The sequence below is a fragment of the Aphelocoma coerulescens genome, chromosome 2, assembly GCF_041296385.1.
Source record: "Aphelocoma coerulescens isolate FSJ_1873_10779 chromosome 2, UR_Acoe_1.0, whole genome shotgun sequence".
Classification (NCBI taxonomy): Eukaryota; Metazoa; Chordata; class Aves; order Passeriformes; family Corvidae; genus Aphelocoma; species Aphelocoma coerulescens.
In genome coordinates, this window is record NC_091015.1 from 153121075 (window position 1) to 153145974 (window position 24900).

A 24900-nucleotide genomic window follows, 5' to 3' on the forward strand; every position below is an offset into this window, starting at 1 on the left:
TAATTGTGATTGAAGAAGGGAAAAAAAGAAAGAAAAAAACCACAGTAGCTGACAACAAATATAAACCACTCCAAATCACACTTTAAAAGGCCATATGTCCCAGGCAAAAATTTGAGCAGAAACAGGTAAGTGATGATGTCACAGATGATACTACATTAAGAAAACCATTTTAAAATGTTCAAGAAAGATTAATTTTAATGAAACTTAATGAAGCAATGGAAGATGTAACCCTTTTTTTTATGAACATGTGAAGTGCAGCTCATTTAGACTAGAAACACAATTGCTAGCAGCAGGTAAACATGAGGGAGAGAAAAGCTTAGGATCCAGTTGGCTTAAGAACAAATAGACTAGCCATGATTAACTTGGGCTGAAAATGAGAAAGAAGGGTTTTAACTGACAAAGCGCTGAGGCTATGAAACATCCTTCCACCAGACGCTGTCAAGGCAAAAAAAACTCTACCTAATTTTAGGATAAAGGTGGGTCACTTCATAAACAGGATTACATACTGTGGTTGATGTTCAAAGAGTTACCCATTGCTCACAATTCCCACAGAACTTCAGGACAACACACACAAATAGATTTTTCAGAGTATGCACAGCCTTACCATTATTCCTTAAGAACATACATGCCAAGGGCACTGTTTCCTCAAAAGCAGTTGGGGTGAAAGTTACTCTTTGTCTCTATCATTTTTTAAAAAATATTTTTATTTTCATAGTGACCTTCTGCATTCCCTTTAAGGCCAATAGGTTTTAAAACACACTATCTTCTGCCTTCAAACTAAATACAAGGTATGTTTTACTTACTTGGGCAGCAGGAATTAACTGTAACATTACCAACCTTTTGTGAAACAAGTCATCCTTTCTATCTACTATCTTACCAGTCATTTATATGTCTGACTGTGCCATAGTTCAAGCAGGCATTGTACATTCTTTTTGTATTTTGAAGGTAGTTTAGGTATTAAAAATGCAATGAGAAGGCAATTCTTGAGCTCTCTGCATAGGTTTCACAAAAGACACACCCAGAGTTACCAATACTGCTTTGCCAGTAGAATCTAACAGAGCCACATCTAAAAGTGGAAAAAAATACAGGCAAAGTTATTTTCAGTAAATTGTGCACGAAGACTGAGTAGGACAGCAGTCTACAGATAGTATCTGTAGAGATCTGATAGAGACTGATAGACTGAGTTCAGGCATTTTGAGACTACACCTTGCTGGTCATCAAAAAAAAATTTTTTTTTTGTAACACAAAACATTAAAATTCTGCATGTTACAGTTTTCAACTGAACTTAATCTCTTTGGATGAAACTAAACAGGTAATGGGTGATACCTGCTTTCTGCTGAAGAAAATAAACCTTTTGCTCCTATTCAATGGGGAAAGAATACTACCCGTCTCCCTGCTCCTTCTTGAACAATCTCTCTAGATTGTTGCAACACCCTGTTCTCACATAATCCACAATGCCAAAACAGAGATGGCTACACAGAGAAGCCTGATGTGATAAAACTGACCAATGCAACTCTTAGAATTCCTAAAAAGCTTTTTATGGGGTTCATTTGGGCCTGATCAACCTTCCCATATTATTTTGGTTTAGCTGTGTAAACACCAGAGCATTTGTTCCAAGTTTCTTTTTTCCACACTAGCACAATACGTTACTACTGCTTTTTTTCTTTCTGCTGCACTGAAATGCGTTTAAACATATATTTATTTATTTATCTATGGTATATACTGTCTGCTAGAACCATGGCTCTTTGATAATCCTTGATTTGGTAGTCCTTTCCAGCATTTTGTTTCTGCCTTACACATGAAGGTCTTTTTCCCCTTTAAATATGTTGGCGTTTTTGCTTCTGCTTGTGACAAAATGCAAAGACTTAGTATTTCCACCACTATGCACACAGAGCAGAGGGTAACCCTGACAGAGTTCAAAGGAAAACCTGGTTACATTTCTCATCAGGAGCAGAGCCGTCATCGAGTCAAAGAGAGGGTGCCACGGGCAGATCCAGGAGCCAAATGCGCGATTTCACAATGGGCTTAAGGCCCACTGGGCCTGAAGGGGCCCTGCCCATCCCTTCACCACCGTCTGCGGGCCCAGGCCATGGCCTCTGCCTGCACCCACACGGGCCAAAAATGCCCTCCTCGCACCCCAGGGCTGGCAGGGGGCCTGTCAGACTGTGCCTTTCAGTGGAAACTCGGGTTTAGATTAAAAGAGCTCACTCCTCCTCTGGACAGCCCAGCTCCCATCTCCTCCTCTGCCTTTGCACACTCAACCATCACTGGAACTAGCACTAGTCCCACACAAGCCAGGAAAGGATCACACACATCTGAAAAGCCTCCAAACCAAAGCAGTATCTACTCCTCATCCAGAAGGACAACAGGGCAGGTCACCATACTGAAGGCCCTGGGTCAGGGGCCACACTCCTTGCCTGGCTGGTGGCTGCACACCTGCAGCCCGCCTTGCCAGCACACAGGGAACACAAAGCCATCCATGCCAGTGATGGGGAACAAAAATAAGCCAGGCCTTGAAGGAAGGAATGGTTAAAACGTCTTATTTAAAGAAGAGAGAGGGGGGAAAAAAGATGTCAGGAGAAAATAATCTTTATCTGGCAGGAAATGTAAGTGCTGTCTTCAGAAAAGTAAAATCATTATTGCAAGCAAACTGATTCATTAAGTAACATGCAGAGGAGGATTATAATGCCCTCCTTGTCATTAAAATGCTTTGAAACTATACTTCTGTCAGCTATGCTAATGATACTCAGCTTTTATATTACACAGCAGAAGCTATGCTCTGGCTAGAAGTTGGTGTGCAGTGTTACACTGGAGTTCATGTTACAAAAGCAGTTACTAGCTCACATTGACTATAAATGTGTTTAAAATGTACAGAAAAGCAACCATACTATACAGAAACCAGATGGTAGGGTGATGAACTGGTCCACACCAAGAGGTACATTCCCCTTCCACCCAGAAATCTACTTTTCTAAGTGAAAATCCTATCTCTGGCATATTTTTCTCCAAAATAAAAAGACTGCTTGAATGCTGGAAGTCTAACCAATTTTTTATTTCCTTATGTCCACATCTGAATACTAAAGATGAGCACTATTAGAAATAAACTATTCATTTATATTTACCTTATTACCTGGTAGAAAGGAGTTTTATTTCAGTGAAATTAAGGTCTGGCATATTTTGATGACTTTATGTAAGCCCTTATTAAATATAGCAAAATTCAGGCTCCAAAACCCAGTGGAATTGGCACAATCAAATTTCTATGTGATTTATCAGCTTCACTGTCACAGTAACTAACTTGGTGCATTTCTTTGCTTGGTTCTCTCTGTAAGCTGTCAGGAGAAGTCACTCTATCAAACAGAAATGTAACACTATTTTTATTGCTTATCTCTTTTGCCTTGGGTTAGTTACATCAGTAAGTCATCTCCCTCTGTCAACTTGACAAGTCTTTTTGGTGTTGACCTTAAAAGGACACAGCTGTGACAACTTTGGTTTGGGTTGGTTTTTTTTTTCCCTGTTAATAGTTCTCAGCTGAATACTTGGTTTTGGTAGGTCAGGATCTTCATCTGGCACTGTTTTATACCCCATGAGTAGACTGAGCACAAACCATTGGACACTCAGCCCCATAGTATCTTCCAGCCTTTATCACAAGAGGCACTGGGAAAGTCAGAGGTAGATACTTATTCCAGCAAAGCCATGATTAATTACAAGAGGTCTTCTAGATTTGATCTGATTTTCTTAATGCTCTGTAATTAATTAATTTAAATGTTCATCCTTATTTCCACAGCCTTTGCTCAAGATATTAAGTACTCCAATCCCTGAACTCAATCCCCCCTGGCATTTTCTCTCACGTTATGTAAGTAGCTGTGGCTGACTCTCTCAAAGTCTCAGCATTTGAAGATCAGGATGAAAAATCCGCTCAGGATTTTAGACTAAGAAAGGAAGAATATACCATTTACTATACACTGTGAACTTGTCTTAATAACATACCCCAGCTAGGAGATACTTTGAAAATACAAAAATATTTAGGTAATCTGAAAACAGTACTTCTGTTTCTGCCATGCACCATCCAATAAATGCAACCCATTACTGATTTAAAGAAATAATATGATTTTGTGCCAAATACCTCAGAAAGTAAAGATAAATGAGTACACAACGTATTTCAAATTCATTGCACTATTTGCACTGATGATTACTTACATGAATACAGACTTTAATCAAAGCAACTTACACATGGCTAGTTTTAATTGTGACTCAAACTGGCAGGCCAAAAACATCAACATACACATACAATGAGGTTAAAAGAAATTACATGTTTTCACTGTATTTCTGAAAAGTGAGAACTCAGGAAATAATTATTAAAATGTAGTAGTTTTATCAAAAGAAGGCGTCATTCTCTGGATAGTGACTTGTGTACATTGTATCTATATGCTCTTAAGCCGTTACACAGGTCACCATCATCTTTTTTGTTCATACATGGTTTTATGTTGATACATAGTACAGATTTCATTGCATGTTTCCTATTTACTAGATAAGAAAGTTTCTTTATGGTTTATGAAAGCTGAAATTATATTAAGAATTATTAAAAATCTCTTTAAAGTATTGCTTGTCAGTTCAATGATGCCCGAGGTATTCAGGAACAGAAAAAAACCCACATTTACAAAACCTGTTTTGCATTAAAAACTAATTTAAACAAAGAATTACACGTGAGTTGTTCACTGTGCATTGTGACAACATTGGTTTATCACATCTAGAGGTAACAAAGCTCATCATCTCACACTTTATTTTCATCCATAGAATGGAGAAAGAAAAGTTTTCTGTTGCCTTTTTTTTTTTTTGTTCCTGATAATCTTAGTTTTGAAAGTGAGAGTCACTGAGCAGAATGTAAAATGGAGAAAATAGTGTCACTGCACCAGCATAGGAAGCCTCTTGCAGATGCCAATTTGATCACTTCCACAAACTGGTCCCGGGTGCTTAGATAGCCATTTCCACCAGGACTGTGGTGTGACAATACTTAAAACTTTGGTAGCAAATAGGTAAATATACACAGTCAAACAGTACATAATGCTGTGTAGACTTAGACCTTAACACCAATCAAAATCTGAAAGTCCTATTTTTAAAAGGTATATATTTAAGTCTTCTTTTATATTTTAAAGAAAATCTTTTTTTTCTTAAGCATTAATTATTACGTACCTTGGTTATTCATATTAGATTAGTTAGGAGTCCAGAGACTGTTTCAAAATATACTGCAGTAGTTTCATATAACATCTTTCAGGATAGAAATATGCTTTAATATACTATAAATTAAAAATCAAACCACATACATGATGCTACCAGTTTTGCTATGCTCCTGCAAGCATCTACAACATCAGACTATTATGCGTGAGATGATCACAGAAGAGAAAAACCTAACTGGCAGAAGTCTCAATGGGCTTAAACCAGAACAAAAAAAGTGTACTTAATTTAGAAGCTGAAAGTCTGTCTGTAGTTTGGCACTTACAGCACATCACACCATGTAATTTTATAAAAATCAAATAACTTTGCAAATCACTTCAAATATTTCCTTTCTCATTGGTTTTAATCATGTTTGAAAGGAGAGAAAAAAAATTACAGGATGAAATGAAAGCAAAATGTAATGATTTAGGACTCTTAATACTCCTGAATGAACATTCCTAAATTTTTGGATCATGGGCCACTGTCAAACTTCAAACATAACAGGGAACCACTATGCAGCCCTCACACCAAACTTTTAATTAAAACCCCTAAATGAATGATATGGTACTGCAGATCAGTATCATACCATGATTATATGTGTCTGCAGACCACAATCTGGAAACAAATATATTAAAGGATTAATTTTCTAAAAGGGAATCCTAGTCTCTGGGCTTCTTGACATACTCGTTTTATATATTGAGATGTTACACAGTATCTGAACATGCAAGTATCTTGACCTCCACACTATGCGTTTTTAATAGTACAAATATAAAATACCAGTTTAAGATGGGATTTTTTAAAGAAATATCACACGTCAATTCTAAAACGATTATATGAGAAAAATTATTTATCCTGGTATCTCCCTTTCAATCTAGACTGTTGGGTTTTGAGGGTTTTTTTCCATGCAAATTGACTGGACTCACATCCTCCTTATAATAAAGTACCCATAAAATGTGGACAACAAAGTGATTTCCAAAGATGTCCCTGAAACAGCCAGCCTATGAACAGCAAAAGCTGTACTTGCTTCAGGCTTATCACTACAGAATGCAGAACAGAATTTTAGAATTTATGTATATAGACACATACATATATTGTTTATATATATATATATATAGTATAAAACAAAATGTTGTTGTATGTATATATGTGTATATAAAAGCATTCAGAAGGAAGGACAAAACCAAAAAGAGACTATATCCATTCTAATGGCTTTATCTAAGTTTATTGGGGAACGGGCGGGGGGAGGAGAGGGAGAGAGGGATAGAGAGAGGGGGAGTGAGAGAGAGAGGGAGAGAGGATTGTTCTGAAGCTGGAGCGAGACAACCGTGACTGCTGTTTTCTGCCCAGCACTTGAGTGACAGCGCGGGGGGAAGACTGGTTAATCGCCGCGCTCTGGAAACCGGGCACAGAGAGAGGGAGCAACTGCTTTCCGCAACACTTCCTGCGATAAGGGAGCCAGCGCTGGCACACGGACACGGACACACGCGAGAGGCGGCTGCGCGACGCAGCGCTTCATGCGACTGCAAACGTGACCCGCAGCCCTGCACCCCCGACACACGGACACAGGCACACTCAGTGCCTGCAGCTCCGACCGACGGCGCTGCTGCGGCTGCCGGGGCCGACCGGGAAGGGGAAGCCTCGCTTCGTGCTCTCCCTGCGCGGCCCGCGGCGGGCAGAGTCCCGGCAGCCCTCCCCGCGCCCGCGCTCCCCGGTGATGCTCGTTCACAGCACGCACACAGAACTTCAGCGCTCAACAAAGGCTGCCGAACTGACGCCGCACCACAGCCGGGCTTCTCTTAATTTTCTTTTTGTTTTTAAGGGCTATCCCAAGAAAACTTTCGTCGCTCAAAGTCAGCGCGGTACCCCCCCGCCCATTCCCTAAGCACTGTTATTAAGCCTTGAAAAGACCTGCAAAAAAAGTAAACAAGGCAGGGGAGGCAGGACAGGCATTAAGGCCAACACGTCCCGTATCATCCAATAACTTCCCCTTACATGCCCAGTACAATGCGGGTTTGCTGATCACAGCTTTTCCACTGTACCAGAGCCAAGTGCAGGCAATTACTTACACTTATGTAGACTTTTATAAGAGATAACAGTTATCTCTATTGAAAGGCACAAGCTGGGGGGTTTTTCCTTTCCTTTTTTAAATTTGTCTTTCATTACCAAACTGGTTCAAAAACACGCAAAAGCGTTTCTGTGCGGGGCACTGGCTCCCCCAGCCCTCCGTAGAGCCCCTGACAGAGCAAAGCAGCAGCTCCGCGCTCCGCCGAGCAGGGCTTCATCCAGGCCTCGATGGAAAAGCCCTGGCAGAGACCAGCCCACCGAGCTGCCAGCGCCCATCGGAGGGTCCCGTAACCCCCAGCCCGGCAGGTCGGGGGAGCCAGCCCTGCGCTGGGCAGGACAGGGCCGGGGGCGGCTGCGCTGGGCCCCCGCCCGCCGCGGGGACGCGTCCCCCGGGCAAAGGGCATGTCCCATCCCGTGGGGATGTAGCTGATGGCAGCCCACGGGGATCCAGGTAAAATAAGCCGTGTTGGGCCCTGCTGCCCTTACCAGCCACGTCCCCCTGGTCAAGATAAAGGCAGGAGCGATCTCCGTATTTTTAATGCAAATGAGATGCAGCCCGCAGGCTCTCAGCAAATTGCCAATGCATTTGGGGATGCCATTGCTCTTTAGCTTTGTTTCCACATGTGCTGAAAGTTGATGAGTGCTCCTTGAGTTTTTCTTCCCACCACCAAAGGACACAGACACAGCACAGACATAGGAAGTAGGAAAACCGATGCTCCAGTAGCACTTACAGACCAGATGGCCGCTGCCAGCATCTTTAGCTGTATCAGTACTTCTACTAGTGCCATTTCACTGGTATTTCTTCTGAAATTCGTGTTGGATAATTGTAACTCAGAGCCAGAGTATCTCTGAGCAAAAGGAGACTACACTGCATTTTTGGAGTTACCATCTCTGTATTCACGTTTTAAGCAGAACTATCTGATCCTTACACATCTGAGGGGAAGGATTTCAGCATAGAAGGTCTACCTGCGTTTATAAACCAGGGCATTTCACATGCCGCAAAAGTATTACATGATAGCAAATGAAAGAAGGTTCCATTGCCTTAGTATGAACTCAGCACAGGTGTGCTTAAAACAGATACTGAAGACATGATTCACTGCAGTAAAGACACCCCAAACAACTATTTAAAGTGATTCAAAATACAATATTTGGGGGTGGGGAGGTGATGATACAGTGCGCCTACTTCTCCCCCCCCTCAAGAAAATACAAGCTCCAAGAATAATAATAATAAAAATGACAAACAAATAATAGTGATAATGGCACATATTTATACTTTATACAGAAGTACAGCAGGGTTCTTAAGATTAGTCCCGCTTTCAGTTTCAGTCAGCACTGAACTAGTCAGCTTTGCGTTAAAGAGGTGTGGAGTGTTACTTAGGAGTTACACAAAGTACATCGGCATGTTAAAGAAAAACAGAAAAAAAAGTATCATAGCCTATACGGGGAAATGATAGCTAAAACAGAAGATACAATTCTCACACATCACTCCACACATCTTTTCCTCCCCAAATGCACAACAGACATAGGAACATGAGCTTCAAATACTTACTAAACTTATGCAGAGAAATAAATGGGTATCAGTTGCGTGACTTAAAAAGCCATAGGAAAAAGGAGCAAATTTTTCTTGGAAGCCTTGAATCATACAAGCTGCTCATTTGCCTCATTCACGTCCTCCTCCTTTCACTGCACTTCAGTGTGAAGAAGGCAGACTTAGCAATATTCATTAGAAATCCAAAACATTGCAGAGACCACACTGCAGCAACAGATCTGCTTCACATGCACTGACGTACCTCCTCAACATCTGAAAGAAATTCCAGCTCCAGTCAACCCATAGGAGACATGTTGCCTGACTGTACCTTGATGGTATTGTTTATGAAGATGGTGATTTACACACTCGTAATGATTTAAGCAGCTACTTTGCATACATTACAGAGAGAACCTGAAACATGTGACCTGCTTCACAGGGCAGGATTATACCTCTGTTCTTGTTGTGTCATGTGCAACCACATTATTTAGTAGTTAAAGGCAAGTGAGCACTCTTGCTATTCTATTGCCCTCACCATGTATGCAGCTCGAGAGTTTCAGCATGCCTCTGAAACCAAAGGTGAGCCTCCCAACTTCTAAAGGTAGACAGTTAAATAAATGATACAATTGTCGAAGGGGCTCAGTCAAACCTACCACATGGTTCTGCCCACTCATGATTATGACGTTTGCTGGCAGACTTTTTAGGACAGGAAATCTTTTAGGGTTTTAATAAATTTGTAACAATGATCATATTCTTAGGGACTACTCCAATACAAACTTTCATTAGCATTCACACCACCTTTTGCAAAGCACTGAGACTGTATGCATGATCATCATCAGCTAGGAATAAACAGTAAGAACCTAAATCCTTTTTTCTGATGTTGTTCTCAAGAAAAAGACAAAAGCTTTTCAGAAAAATGGAAACTAACATCCAAAGAACGGCTGGACTCTGCCTGTCAGCGCCTTCATAATTTTTAGTTGTTTTTATTGATCCATACACTTCTTATGAACAACTTCATTATTGCTTTGATAATTAAAAGATAATTAAATACAAGACAGAGCATGTATCATGCTGAGGAATCATTTAGCAAGTGAACTGTTGTGCTGAAAAGTGGAATTCTTTCTGTCACTCACGGTGTAGCGATACATCAGTAACAGACACCACGGGAGCTATTTTGGGGATGATCCAGTGGCTTACCGAAGCCATGGAAGACAGCAACAAAGCATAACGTTTAGAATTCAAGGGAAGTCCTGCCACAAGGGCCCTCACACTTTGCAAGCACATAAAACAAGAGCACATTCATGCAGGTTTACATCAACTTCAGAGCAAGTCCAACATTTCCATATAATATGGAATAAAAGATGTCAAAGTCTGACTTTTTCTCATTTAAGAAAGGAAGACTGGTGGGTTGAAGGGGAGGTATCTTAGCAGCACCATGAGTGAAGTCACCAAAGCTCTGATCACAGCTTTGCCACTGGCTCACTAACACTACAGTTATTTAGATTCCCTGTGCCCTGGCTCACCCATCAGTACAATGGGTATAATACTTCATCCTGTCCTTAAGAGGCAATTACTGCTTGTAAACTACTCTGGGAACCTTGATTAAAATGCGCTGCAGCTTTGCGATAAGTATTCCCTCGGAAAGAGCACACAAGCTGGGTTTTGATGGTGGGAAGTGCTACCTGACGGCTGCAAAAGAAAAATAATCATTCTGAATGAGACGTATGTGCCTGACCTATGCATATGTGTAGGTGGATCCCTCCTGGAATATTTTTTTTCTCCTTTTTTCAGTTACTATGTGTATATTGCAAAGAGAGGAGCAGTGAGAACAGATAATGATAAAGCTTTTGAAAAGCCCTGGTATTTTCACCAGAGGATCACAGTGGGCCATCTTCAAGAATTCTGATGCAGAACTCTATCTAATTAAAAAACACAATTATTTGTAATACTCCTCAAACCATGTTTTCATTAAGGAGAGGAGGGGGGAAAAAAGGCAGATCACTTTAAATATGAATGCTTTATGAATAAAGAAAATTTTTTTAAATTGATGAGCATTCATTTTCCCATACAGTCACATAAAGTCTGAGCAGTTCATGTAAAACATAATTATCAACGTTTTAAACCACATTTTCCCCTTGAAAATAAATAAGGACGCCAAAATCATTTTTGTTCATTAAGAGTCAGATCCAGCAGAAAACATCTGCAGACTTCTAGACCAAGCAAGCCCTGGAAGGCCATGGTACTGGCTGCACCTCGTGCCAACCTCAAAAATTTGGCTGGTTCAGAAAGATTTAAACAAAACAAAAAAAGCCCTGCAGCTTTACATGTCTGGGAATTGTGGAACTGCGTTAGGTTTATGAATAAAGAATAGGGGTGAGAAAAAAAACAACTCCTTTTAAAAAGGAGATCCCTCTCCCTCCTGCCCTCCAGCATTCTCAGTGCTAGACAGGGGCTCCGCTCCCTCCCCGGGGACACCATGGACATCAGCAGTTGCAGCCCAAAACGTGGGGTCCACCTGCACGCCCTGCTGCAGAGGAGGTGGCGGCTCCAAACCCAGCACTCACCCCCACTTGGCACATTCAACAGGCGCCCGAGCATCCAGCTCCCAGCCGTGCTCCCAGACGTGCGGTAGCTGCCACGGGCAAACCCAAAGGAGCGTCCCCGGGACGGGAGCCAGCCGGAGTTGTTCAAAGGACGCTGCAGGGCCACCACAGAGGGGCAGGCACAGCTCAGAGAGAAGAGCCACCCCTACGAAGGTGGCCAGGGGACACGGTGGTCTCTCCTGAACCAGCAGCCTCTCTAGCCCCATGGAAAAAGTGGGCCCTGTGAGCAGCCCAGGATTTTTACCACGAGCTTGAACAGGCTCCAAGGTGCAGCGGAGGGAAAGTGCCTCAGCTACCGCAGGCACCCAGCAACTCGTATTTACATTTCAGGCTACCCTGAATATGTGTATGCAAACACCACAGGGGAGCTGATGGCATTGCCAGGGCTGCTTGCTGAAATAAAGGAAAAGTGTAGGATGAGTCCCCTGCTATTGCAGTCGATGAAAATTAAAGAACCTGCTGCTAGTGTAGTTATCACATTTTTAGACTTTTTATAGAAATAATGTCTTTTTTTCTGACTAGTTCTTCACTACATCCCTCTTTGTGAAGCCAAGAAACCTCCCACTTATAGAAGTCACACCTTATCTTCTGCCCTCTTCAGAGGACCAGCCTACATTTCAGACTGACACCCAGCTCATCTTGTGCAGTACAGTCAGTAAAAGACCGAGTAACAGTATGCCCACGTGTTCCGCTTAAAGCCATCCCAAAATTTTGGTTTTGCAAGTGTTCATTTTACAGACACCTCCTCGAGAGGAACAGCAGCTGCAGTATGCTGCCTGGGTTAGCAAGATGTGATACATGCAGAGATATATACTGGATATATATTAGGAGAGCACAGAGGGACTTTGTGCGATGACCATGTAACTGCAGACACTTTGCAGGTGTGTACTTACAATGCTATTTATATAGTGCTGAAAGTGGACTACATTAATATACAGTGTGCATGATTCACTGTCATTAGTTCTGCCTTCCAATAATGTGGACCCTAAGATAAATAATATCGCTAGAGCCTCTCCCACACAATAAACAGGCTTGTTAGTTTAGTTTTATATACAAAATTTCCAACTGCAATTAGAGATTCTTTCTAAATTATTAAAAGTTCTTGAAGTGAAACCTTTAAGTTGAAATGAGCCAGCTGACATAAAAAACGCAAACGGAGAAGCTAAGAGCGTTGTATTCAAAATGAAGAATAAATTTGGTATCTTAAATAAACCATGTTATTCTAAACATGCACTAAAATAAACCATGTATTTTAACAACAGTAGATACAAAATATCATCTTATTTATCATTAGAGCTTTATATACCTGTTGGATTACTGATTTCAAAGCCTTAAGAAATGTACCAGTGTCTTTGAATTAAAATGCACTTTCTTTATGCTAAATCTGTGAAGGTGCTCCTGTGGGAAACACTGAATTCTACATTAATTTTTTTATTAAAAAGAAAAAAGCTTACATAGCTTCAGAAAAAAATAACCAAGTGGCAAAAATCCCAACTTTGTCCATTTAGCCTTTTATTCTGTCTTTGTCTTAATAAAATTGTTGACAGAAATTAAGCTAATCTTTGCAGCAACTTTTTCATCTTTCTTTAAAACCAAGGAGTTTAACTAGCCTGCAGTTCCATCAACCCTGACATAAAGCTTGCTATAAAGATGAGATCCTTGCCTTTTTTTTTGTCCATGTGTAACATTTAAGGAGGAAAAAAATTAAAAAAAAAATCCATTTAAACTCTAAATTTTGGCTACAAAACATCTCAGTAAGACACCAAGATAACGTCTCTCACAAATCAAAACAGTCGCAGTAGTACCAACTGAACTCAGAATTAAAGAGACAGCTTTTTCTGTACAACTGCAAAAAGTATTTTTAAAACACTTTTTTAAAAACACTTTGCACATTCTATAGCATGGGCACTGAAGGCTATAAATAACTGGATCAGTAAGTAAATTCACTATCTACTAGAATGACTCCTGAGGTAACTCTCAAAAAAGTAAAAGCTGAAGAGCTTGCTGCTAGTAGTTAATGGAATAGCCCAACTCCAAAGTCAAAAAGAGCAAAATATCTCCCTTTCACTAAAAAAAATAGGGAGGGAAGCTTTAAAAGGTACACAATTAGTTAGCTTTGCAGTGATTAATTCAACAACTGCAAATCCAAAAACAATTTTAGGCACTTAACCATGAAACTGTCAGTTCTCTATGCTTGACGACAAAGCATCTAAAAAGTAAACATTAACTTCTATGTTTTTTCTATGTGCATATTCCATCACGAGAAGACTACAACCAAAAAAATTACCAGACAAGCTAAGCAGAGGCATCCTATACCTTATTCCCCCTAACAAAGAGGTAAAATGTGGCCCGATTTCCTTCCTTTTCCTTACTGCCAGCTCTAGTAAGACAATTTGCACTGTTTCCTAAAAGCTGACAGAATGGATTGAAAATCAGATGGAAAATCAGATTGAAAATCTCTTCCCCAACGAAGCAATGAGTTTATTGCAATAAGGGAGCTTGAAGGATGAGGGGACCCCTATACTAACCACATGCTATCCATATCAAGGCAAAAGCAGGCAGCAGCTCTTGCTCAGACCAACTCTCCCAAGGAAGCAAATGGAAGCTCTTCACAAGTAAGGAATGCAAAAGTGTATACTTTATCATCTCTTTTAAATAAACTCCAAAATTGAATAACTATTGAACAAATTGAAAAAGACCAGGAAGGTGACAAGTTAAAAGAACAAATCAACATTTTTCTCTGACCTGCAAATATTTAATTCAAGCACATTCTTCTTCCAAACAAGATGCCTATGAGTCTTTTGATGGCTGCTCATAATCAAATGCGTCACTTGCAAAATTATAACATTTGAGGACGGTACCGGGCAACTGAAAATGGCTTTTGCTGGAAGTATGTCACAAGCACATCTTTTAGTTACCTCAGAATTGCACAGGACTTCGCTTCATTCCTTTGCACTGGCTGCATGCGGGTTGCTTCATAGAAATATAACTGCAGTAATCTGCTTGACAGTAAACAGTAATCAGTAAACACTATTTACTGAGCAGATACGTGCTCCTGCTATTCCCCCAGTTTACCTGTCCTCCATCTCTGCCTTCCACTCTCAATCCCCTTGCTCTCAGAAATTTTCGAGGGGGGAATAAATAAATACAGGTAGTGAAACAGTGAAATCCCATAGCTGGCAAGGTTTTCCTCTCTGAATGGACAAATTCTTAACTCCATGCAGCTCCAGACATTGAAGGATTAGATCCTAACCAGGGAAAACACAGGAAAATGGTAATAAATATTGCATGGTAATCCACGGGAACTTTGGTCCCAATGTGATTTTTCTATAGTCCTACAAAAAACCAGCATTACAACATCCATAATCTCAGCTCATATATCAGAGCACTCTCTCCATTCTCCTTGCCCTTCCTTCTTTCATGTAGTGCATTTTCTAAGAAAATGTACTTTTTCTGCAAAAGTAAAGTCAATGCAGTCCCATTCCGGACTGAGAGCAGCACAGCAACTCTGTGAAAACGACCACAGACCATCACACGGCACAGAGATACAGGTGAGGAGTGCCGGGTTTACAGCAGCATTTCTCTGATAGGGACTAATCTGAAATTCCTTCTGACAAAAGAAGTCACAGTTTGCTGGAGAGAAAAAATAAATAAATTGTATTCATGTGTAGTAAGAGCACTTCATGTCACAGTGGATATTACAATATCCTAGTTCTCTTTCTATTCAGGCATATGTCTTATTTGCAATAAATTCTGAAGACCCAAGAAGGTAAAATTGCTTAGCCATGAGTCTCCTTTCACCCGATTAAAATAAATTCCACAGCTGCTGCTTCTTTCTCCTGTACGTATTTTTTAAACTCTTTCCCACTGACAACTAGCCACTGTCATGAGTCATTATAGATACAAAAATCTTTTAAAATGTCAGTTTTTCAGATTCTTAATTTTGTCCTAGTCAGGTAAAATGTTTTGCAGCGTAAAGTTCAGCAGAGCTGCCAGGTCATCTTTCGTAGTAAAGGTTTTCACATGCACAAATAAAAATTGAGGAATGACTGAAGGAAAAAAAAACACTAGACAAACGATTTTAAATGTTCCTTAGATAATGTAGTACCACAAAAAATCTCCAAGGAAAGTTAAGCCGAGACTGCCATGAACACCAAATAAATCTGCACCACTGGGATATTTAAGGTCCAATAAATCTTACTTTCCAGTGTTTTAAAACTCCAGAAGATAGTTTTGCAGCTCTAGACACTGTCTGCCTACAAGCTATCAACACAGACCTGTCATTTGTGAGAAATATTTTCAGAATATACTCATGTTTGTTGAACTACCAAATTATGAAAACCTGTATTTAAAAAAAACAAACCACAAACACACCTATACATACATAACCAACCGAACAAGTTACTTCTTCTGTTTGTATGAAAATGCTCACGAAAGTTGGTCAAAAATGCCCATATTTCCAATTCAAATTATTATTAATTTTTTTAGCTATCTCTTGTTGCAGTTAAAAATATAAAGCCAACAACAATTGTAAAAAAATAAAATGCAGAGCAATAAAATTCCTCACACAAGAGCCAATGGTTAACATCAACCTAAGAAATCACACATTGTGCAATTTATCTGATATTGTTAAAAATACAACTGTTGAAAAAAAAATCAGATGTTATAAAAATACATTTTATGTACTATGCCGCAACTTTCTGCAGTTTGGTTATATCAAAAGCACATTTTGTGGATTATGAAAGTCACCGCTTCCCTAGGCCTGACAAAATACCCTGATGGCATGGCATGTAACCTGTTGAGGGCATTAGAGCCTGCTTCCATAGATATGTACCTGTCATACCAGACCTTCAGTCACTATTTCTACACTGCTGTTCTTCACTGCTATCTCTACAAGCCTTTCAGAGAGAAGTTGGTGAGGACAAGATAAAAGCATGCCCATGAAGCCAGCGAGTAGCAGCAGGGCTCAGAAGAAGGTGCACTTCCTAAACCTACTTTTAGTTTTCATTCCCCTTTGGGACGTCAAGTGTTTTCCAATCACAATAATTGCTTTTAAAGGTGACAGACCAACTGTGGTCCTGCTGAAGGGCAGCTTCACGCAGTGAAATGCTTGTTGACCATCCTGAGTGGGGCAACAGAAAAGCAAGGTGATGCCTTACAAAATGTTGTTACTGTGTCTTTAGTACAGGGAAACTGCTCTAAAGTACCAAACTCTAGTGTAACATGAAGCCCCAAAAATCACAGTTCCCTCTCAGTAAGCTGCAACGGAATTAGACATTACCCATTGAGGACTGGATCTTACTCTAGATGAAGCTACAAGAATTTTTGTCCCTTCCAAGTAGAGGGGCAGATCACGGCCATAATCAGAGGGATTAATCACTCTTTGGTCAATCTTTGGTAGTGTCTAAGTTTCTGCTGGACTGACAGGCAAAGCAGGTTAGATTCACTTTTCCAAAAATCATTTGCCAAAAAACCAAACCATCCTAAACATAAAAAAAACCCAAGTTATGCTTAGCTTTGTTTTTCTGCTAGCAAACCTCATGTCACAAACAACTGAAAGGCAATGATGCAAAATGGATTCTTGCCTAGATTTGTAAATTTTTCCAGGAGTTGTAATATCCTGCATTTGATGACATCATGAAACTAGCAAGCAAAAGTTGGTTTTCAATTTGTTCTACTTTTCCCTCATTAGTGTCTGTGTCAAAAACAGAATACGAACCCTCATTAAGTCACATTAAATTCTTTAAACTCATTAAGGGCTCAGAGAAAGAACAATACAAACACTGGTGTTTTTGTAAAAAAATTATGCAACACAGATGGACTTCCATTTCCATGTATTTTTAGAATGGATGTATGTGCATAAAGCAGCCGAAGAGATCTGCATGAGAGAGAAACAGACACAGTAACAGAGGCAGAGCATACCTTACGCATGACAGAATGACACCTAGATGGAAGTGAATTATGCATGATCACTTCTGACCTGATATTGACGAGGCATTTAATGCTTCGTATCCCGAGTTCCAGTAGAGCTGGATTCAGTGCCATACTCCACACTTCTTTTCAACTAATGATTTTTTGGGACTTTCTACAGGCAAAAGACAACCTTGAGGGCCACACAGCCAGCAGCAATCAAGCGGCAATCAAACTTTTTGTCCATGGACTACTTTGATTGCCGCTGCTGTAGCCTAACATACTGACTGTAGCTGAAGATACATCTACTAGTCATACATATGGACTTACATGTAAGATACAGGTGTGTGCAGAGTTTCAACAGTCTTGGAGAATAACTCTGGGTGTGCAAAGGGTGGGTATTTGTTAGAAGATTTATTGTAGCTGAATGACTCAGATATATGCTGTTGATAACTTCTGATCTTACCCCCCATAAGATTGGAAATATGAGCTCAATGCCACAAAATTATTTACATTCCTACAGTATGCTCAAACAACTGTTACAGGATTAATTTAATCCATTACACTATTATTTTTTTTCATGATAGACGTAACATGCAAATAGGAGTTTAGTTCTAAAGAAAACGCTAGTTCTGAGGAACGTAAAAGGAGACTAATTGGATGGCATAAATTTCAGATGCCTGTAGCAGGCCATAGAAAGAAAACAGTGTATACAGTAGATGGGAGACATGAGTTACTGTTTCTTCCTTCCTACCACTGTAACAGCTGAAATGAGAGGTGCAATTTTTCCTGAGGACCCCCAGATTTCAGCCTCCAGAGCTGGGTGCCAGAGCGGCACGAGCAGGCAGCCTCTGTTCAGCAGCTCTCCTCTCCCATTGCTCTAGCAGAGGCAGATACTGTTTACCTGCAAGGCACATGGTAAGGCTAATCTATTTTCACAAGCTTTTCCCTCAGGTATTTGGGGCAAGGTTTAGTTTATTAACCGTGTGTGTGCATGTGTGTCCATATCTATTCGTGCAGGAGGAAAAGGCTCAGCAATGATCCACATGTATTGCATTTTTGGTTTGTACTCTGTAACTGCAGCTGGCCAACATCTGATGAGCGTATTTAATACACCTAACGCTGAGAACTCTAAATAGAAAAGCAAAGTACATTCAGGTTAGGAAACTGGAGCTATCTTTCTTTCATTAACTGAATTCATGAAGCAATGTCTCACCTGCATAGTAAGTTTTTGATTATGTTCCATATATCTCACAGCTTCTGCCTGAAGAGTGGTGTGGGAGAAAGCCAAGAAGACTCAAATGTTGAAAACACTGAAACCCTTCTACTCCCAAAAGAAAATTGCTTTATCCTAACTCATTTAACTTCCATTGAACATTAAAACCACGTCTGAATATAGGAATTTTAGGCGATACTTAACTTCAGTATCTACTTCAACCTTTTCTAGATAAATTGAGATTTTGTTTTTTAACATAATCCCCGTAAAGTCACTGGGATATTCAAAAGCAGTCTGCAAGGTATCTGGCTAGGCAGACCATGCCTTTTTTTCCTCTCTTTTTAATTAACTACTAGCAAAAATTCTCCTTTTTTTCTTTTTTGAATCACCAAGCTATATGTTTAATTTTTTAAGTTTTAGTATGTACTTCAGACTTGCAGACTTTGCAAAGTAGGTCAGGAATACCCAAAGGATACACATTTGAAGGCTACAGATAGCAGAACACACCATTTACGGCTTTGTATATACACATACGTACACATTCTATATAATATAGGTAGATAGATCCAATGATTTAAACACACCACATCTATACTGTATGTTTCAAGAACATTCAGATGTTTACACTGTTAGATCACCACTCATTTTAGACCCACTCTAGTGCCAGCTGCCAAAAAAAGGTACACAAATCAAAATATGTTACCTTTGTTCAAACAATACTGCTGTTCATTATATAATAGAAGCTGTCATGCTTAATCTTCCAGGAACCAAGAACTGGTACATTCTTGGATCAGAGGTGGCTTGAAATGGTTTCAGGCAAAACTGAAGCACACTGTTTAAGTAAATCTTGCTGAGAAACATAAGCACACTGATGATTTTTAGCATCACCTTTTACAGACTTTTTTTCCCAGATATATTAGTAAACTAAAAATGCTGGAATATTTTCAAATTACAGAAAGATGAACACACCAGTGATTTTTCTGTAACGTTTTTACAGTATCAAATTATACATTCCCTCTTGCATTGTCAGCCTTGCTAAACGTAATGGGGGATCTGAAAAGGATGCTTGAGAATAGACACCATGATGAAGTAAAATGTACCTATAAAAATTGTACTTTGAACATACACCAAAACAAATTTTTCCTTGAGTGTTCTCAGTATTGTCCAAGTACCCCAATGCCTACTGTGGGCACTAAGCTACAGGCTGTGATTTTCATTTTCCATGATAGACGAAAAAATTGCTAAAAGCGGCATTCAAAAATATGTCTATGGCATGATATAGAGAAATACAGAAAAAAAATGGCAAAAATGCCTTAAATTCTTCAGAGTTGGACCCTTTTAAAATCGTATTTTAACCTGGGAAAATGCTAAAATAAAAATAAGTACACTTCACTTATTGCAGAAGATCTGTTTTACAGCATTACGACTCCAAGACTTCTTCAGATTTTTAAGTATTTAGCAATTTCATCTTAAACAACATTCATCAGGCAGACACAATCTTACAGACAGACAGACACAGACACACACAACTCTGCAGAGGCCAATCCTGCAGCTTTTACTGAATCCAAAAGTCCCCCTGACGACAGCGAGTATTTTTCAAGGAAGAGAATTGCAGGATCAGGCCCCAAAAGTGCTTATGAAGATGAGATGTTACTTCAACAGATTGAATGTTAGATTAAATATGAAGATTGAGGCAAGACAAGTCTGGGGTTTAAACCCTAGGGAGGATTGACATTTAAAGTGTTGCCACTGAATTATAGCTCTCCACATTGGGTGGGGTAACCTCCTACTGGGTGGAGTGTCTCCCCTAAAGGAAGGGAAAACTGGCACAAGCCAACTCAGTCTTTGAACGATTTTCCTACTTGCCAATTTATGAAGTCGTCCTGACGTCAACTTCGTCAAGAAAGTCTATTGCCCAACTCTGTCTTTTACTGCAGAAAGTTAGCTTGTGCTCAGAACCCCAGCAGATGTAGAAAAAAATTAAGGAAAGCACCCAGAAAACCCTGAACAAAATAAAGAAATGAGGAAAAAGTGTGTTGACTGGATTTTAAGGTTATTTTAAAAAATCCTTTTGCTGGGTTTTCTTGTTTCTAATATCTAGTTAATACAAATAGATACAGATCACTTGAAACTATTACTAAACATATTTTAAAATCTCGTTTAGCTCTAAGACATGGGGTGGAGAACACACAGAAAGTGGACACACTGTAAGATAAGATCTCTGCAATGCCTAGTGAGTATCTTCCTAATCAGCGTCACTAGCAGGTGTAAAACACACTCATACTAGGAAAATAATATTCATTGAACTGCCACCAAAGGTATGTTTAACATATTATTCCTCTCTGAATCAAAATAAATTGTTTCTCCGAAAGGAGTCAGGTGCTGGACAAGACAGAAGGAATGCTGGGGGGAATCAGATAAAAACAAAACAAAACAAAAAAGGGTAAAGCATCTCAAAGTGTCCATGGGGAAAAAAAAATAAAAATCAAAAAACAGTTTAAGTTACCGTAACCTGAAATGCACCAGCCATCACAAAGAGCAATTGGAGAAATCCAGCAGAGCTCAGCAGGAAAGATTTTTAATAACAGATTGAAAAACAAGAATAAAAATAACTGCATCAACAGGGCCTTTCTTCCTCAGGCCACAAGCCCGTTTTTACTTGATATTTTAAAAAAATGCAGTTTGGCCACTAAAACCAATCCAGAACATTATTAAAAGTTAAAAGCTACCAATTACTTCTGTCTGTTCTTTTAAAGCAAAGTTTGGCATTACGTCAGTTGGTTTAAAGAAAACAAGAAAGAGAGAGAGAAAGAAGGAGAGAAAGTTTCCTGCTTGTATAAATTAAACCACCAGGGAAGGTGTCTAGCCACTTGTAAAGCATTTATTACAGGTTTTTAAAGGGCTAGTAACGTTTTAAAAATTAAATATTTTAAAATAAATTTAAGGGAAAAGAGAAAAGATGATCTGAGGCTGGAAAGAAAGCAGACTTACGAGAAATTAGACATGCACCAACTGAAGCTAAGAAACTAAAAATTACTGTTAGGACTAAACTTTGCAATTCAAAATAACTGTTTTCAAGTCAGAAAATCTTATTGTAGCTGCTGTACTCACACACATCCCTTACGAGACAGAAAAGTTCCACCGACCTTTACAGGGTGGAACCAACTGGGTTCTGCAGAAACGTCCTACGGAAGCGCCACTCGTGGCAGCTACGCCTTTAATGAAGCATTTTCTTTCTACAGCTTTACTAAATCCACATACAGAGATCCGCATCAGGAATAAGATTCCTCAGTTAATGCACCAGGACCATATTAAAAATCACTGATAGAAGGATGGGCAAGTTCTATTAAATTTTTAGATGTATTTTTCACTGGTGGTGTTATTATAAAAGTTTAAAGAACCACTTTAAAGGTACTAGAAAATAAGAATCTGATAGCACAGAACATGAATAAAACATAATGGCTATTAAACAGAGTTTCTTACACACAGCTGCGCCAGTTCACCTAAATCATAGTCTTCTAAACCCCATGATGCCAAATCAGAGGCTCCTCTGACTCTGGACGACACATCAAGTGGAATGGTGTTCAGTTGTGCAACACTTTTGGTGTGTGACAAAATGTCCACGGGGGATTTAAATCGAGACTAGGGGAGCTATCCTCCCATTGCTCTGTGTTTCATTTGAGCCTTGGTCTGCATGACAAGAAGTTAGAGTAATATGCCAGCACTTCCCTCCCCTCCCCGTGCTCCTCTGCCCCAGCAGCGTTTCTTACGTTCTGGGCACACATACAACGGGCGAAGGAGCCGCGTTCTGGAAGGCCCTTTATTGATTAGGTGCAAAGTAGCATCAAGGAGTGAATAATAAGCATGATCTGAAAAAAATGTAGTTGCATGTCTTGCCCTTGTAAACATTTACTATTTAATGGTGTAATTGTACTTTAATCCTTCACATCATCTGAGATAACTCATTGTGCTTTTCTTTTAATTAGCAAACACACAATCCAAAAAAAGCAAAGCCCAGAAAGTTTGTACATACTATAAAAGCTGAAGCACAAATAGCTTTAAAATAATCAAATATTCTCTCTTTGGATGCAAGCTTATCTTTTAAAGTCAAAAGAGAACTTCATTGGCACAGGGCAGGAAAAAGAACTCCATAATTCATGACAATACCAAGAAAAAGAGTTCTTCTCCAGGAGGACTGGAAAGGGCACCTTTATTTATCTTCTGGACAGACAAAAATAATAGAACCTAGACCAGATATGCTGTAATTAATGTATCCAAAGGTCAACAGGCAATGGTATTTATACAATAGATGGGTGCAGACTACGCTGGTTATAGTATTAATCACCAGTATTTGAAAATAACATTGTTTTCTTACTAGGTAAGAACTTGAGAAAGTTTCAGAAACAAAAATGAAACATTTTTCTTTTTTTTCCTCATACCTGCCTGCTATTCTTTTTAACCAATTGTTTTTTAACTCATGAGGTATAATATTTGGGACAAATATATCCAAGTTTACAGTTGCCTGGGACTGCCAAAAACAAACCCAGACTACCTCACTAGTTGTGCTGAGAAAACTAAATTAAGCAAGGGCAAACACCAACTGGAAAGTTGTCAGTTTACTGACTGAATGGCTTCATTTCACATACCAGTTAGAATACCTTAATCAGAATATATTTCTGTTCAAGGCCAATACTTTTACTACCAGATGGCAGTTTGTTCTACCTGAAACTGTATTAAAAATATCATTTATTTCCACTTTACTTTCACCTAACAAAAAGGGCAGTCAGATTCCCAGCCTATCATGTTCAAAAATACTTAACCATAACCTTTCTCACAATATTGTATTCGGTGTTACCCACAAACCTTTATTAAAGCAATACTGCCAGTGTGGCTTCAGTTAAGATCTGAGAATGTTTCTATTCAGATTATTACATTAAAATATTGTCAAGAGTTTGTAAGAAACATAAATATTCATACACACACGCCGCCCCCCCCCCCCAGCCTTAGAAGGAAAGTTCCACATAAAAAGAAAAATTTAAATACGTACCAAAAGTTGCCTGGTTGTAATTACATTTTGGGTTTTTTTCCTAAATGTCTCTGCTAATTTTTTAACTCTTTCACACTGTAATGTAAAATAGTTTTATTTCAAAGCAACTGCCTGATAAAATGCTAAAAGAGGTAATTCGCATGAACAGAAAGTAATTAGTCATTGTTTGCACAATGCTTTGAAAAACCCAATGTGTCAACTAGCATTAAAATATAATATGATTGGAATACACAGATTTGACAAGCAACAATTGCATGTCACAGACACTCGAGTCCACAGACAAGAACTAGGACTATGCTGTTATAAATGCACTATCATGATATGTGGATAATAACATTCTTTGCACTCAGCCAGAGCATGCTTGATAATAGTGTGCACTGTGAAAGTTTACTACAAATGCTAGAGAAGACATGATAGAAAATAATCCTGCTAGGGATTCATCAAATGTTACTGAATTTACTCTCACTGATAAAAATGTAAGTCAACCCATAAAGCTACCATATAAATCATACTAAAAATGCATTAAAAACATGAAAGGACAACCTGGCTGCATCGTGTTTGATGCCCAAAGAGGTCTCAGATCTGTGAAGTTGTCATTTACATTCTTTTCTTTTATTAACACTGCTATGAAATAAAAAAAAAAGCCATACTCTCACAGGCAAAGACTGCTCAGTGTTATTTGGAGGATCACAGGCAAAACATGTAAACTTAAAAGCTGATGCAACTTTGCCCTTTACTTACTTTGTTGTGACTATGTATATGCAAAGTTTCAAACAGAGAAAGTTACTATATTCAACCAAAAAAAAAAAGGAGCGATAATCAGACAGAACAGGGTGGATTATGAACTATTTTTCTCATGTCTAATCTCCCTTGATTATAAAAAGGTGAAGCAGACTTCTGTTGTCACAGTCTGAGGATAAACTTGTATACAGGCACTGATGCACTACTGAACTTCAGAATTACTAATTCTTAGTGGCAAACCTCATGCAGGTATACATTATTCAAGAGCAAAAAAGAAAAATACTTTTTTTCCCCTTTACAGAGAAAGGTTCCACTTGTTTGGTTTGACCATATTATATTAACAGACTTTCATTCAGTGGTTAAAATAGAAAAAAAAAAATCTTTCAAAGTGTTGATATCATTTCCAGACAGTCTTGTCAGCATCACAATTTACAGGAAATAGTTGATGTTCTCAAACAAACCCTGTATTTACTCATAGACCCAGAGTACTTAAAAAAAAAAAAAAAAAAAAAAAAAACCTTCACTCCTTTGGAAGCTTTTTTTTAAATGTCACTCTGGTGGAATATCTGAGAGAGCTGTCTAACCT

The 24900-nt window shown here is 39.2% G+C and overlaps 1 protein-coding gene across 3 annotated transcripts in view; it reads right to left on the reverse strand.

Annotated features, from left to right (window-relative positions):
- Positions 1-24900, reverse strand: part of TRPS1 (transcriptional repressor GATA binding 1) — a 210520-nt gene that overhangs the window by 183514 nt on the left and 2106 nt on the right. The window contains exon 1 of one of the 3 annotated variants that reach the window (XM_069005363.1): positions 3128-3194. The exons of the other annotated variants lie outside the window; for them this stretch is intronic. The gene's annotated coding sequence lies outside the window, so the exon portion shown is untranslated. Of the gene's footprint in view, positions 1-3127; positions 3195-24900 lie in introns of those variants that run through there. 3 annotated transcript variants of the gene reach the window in all.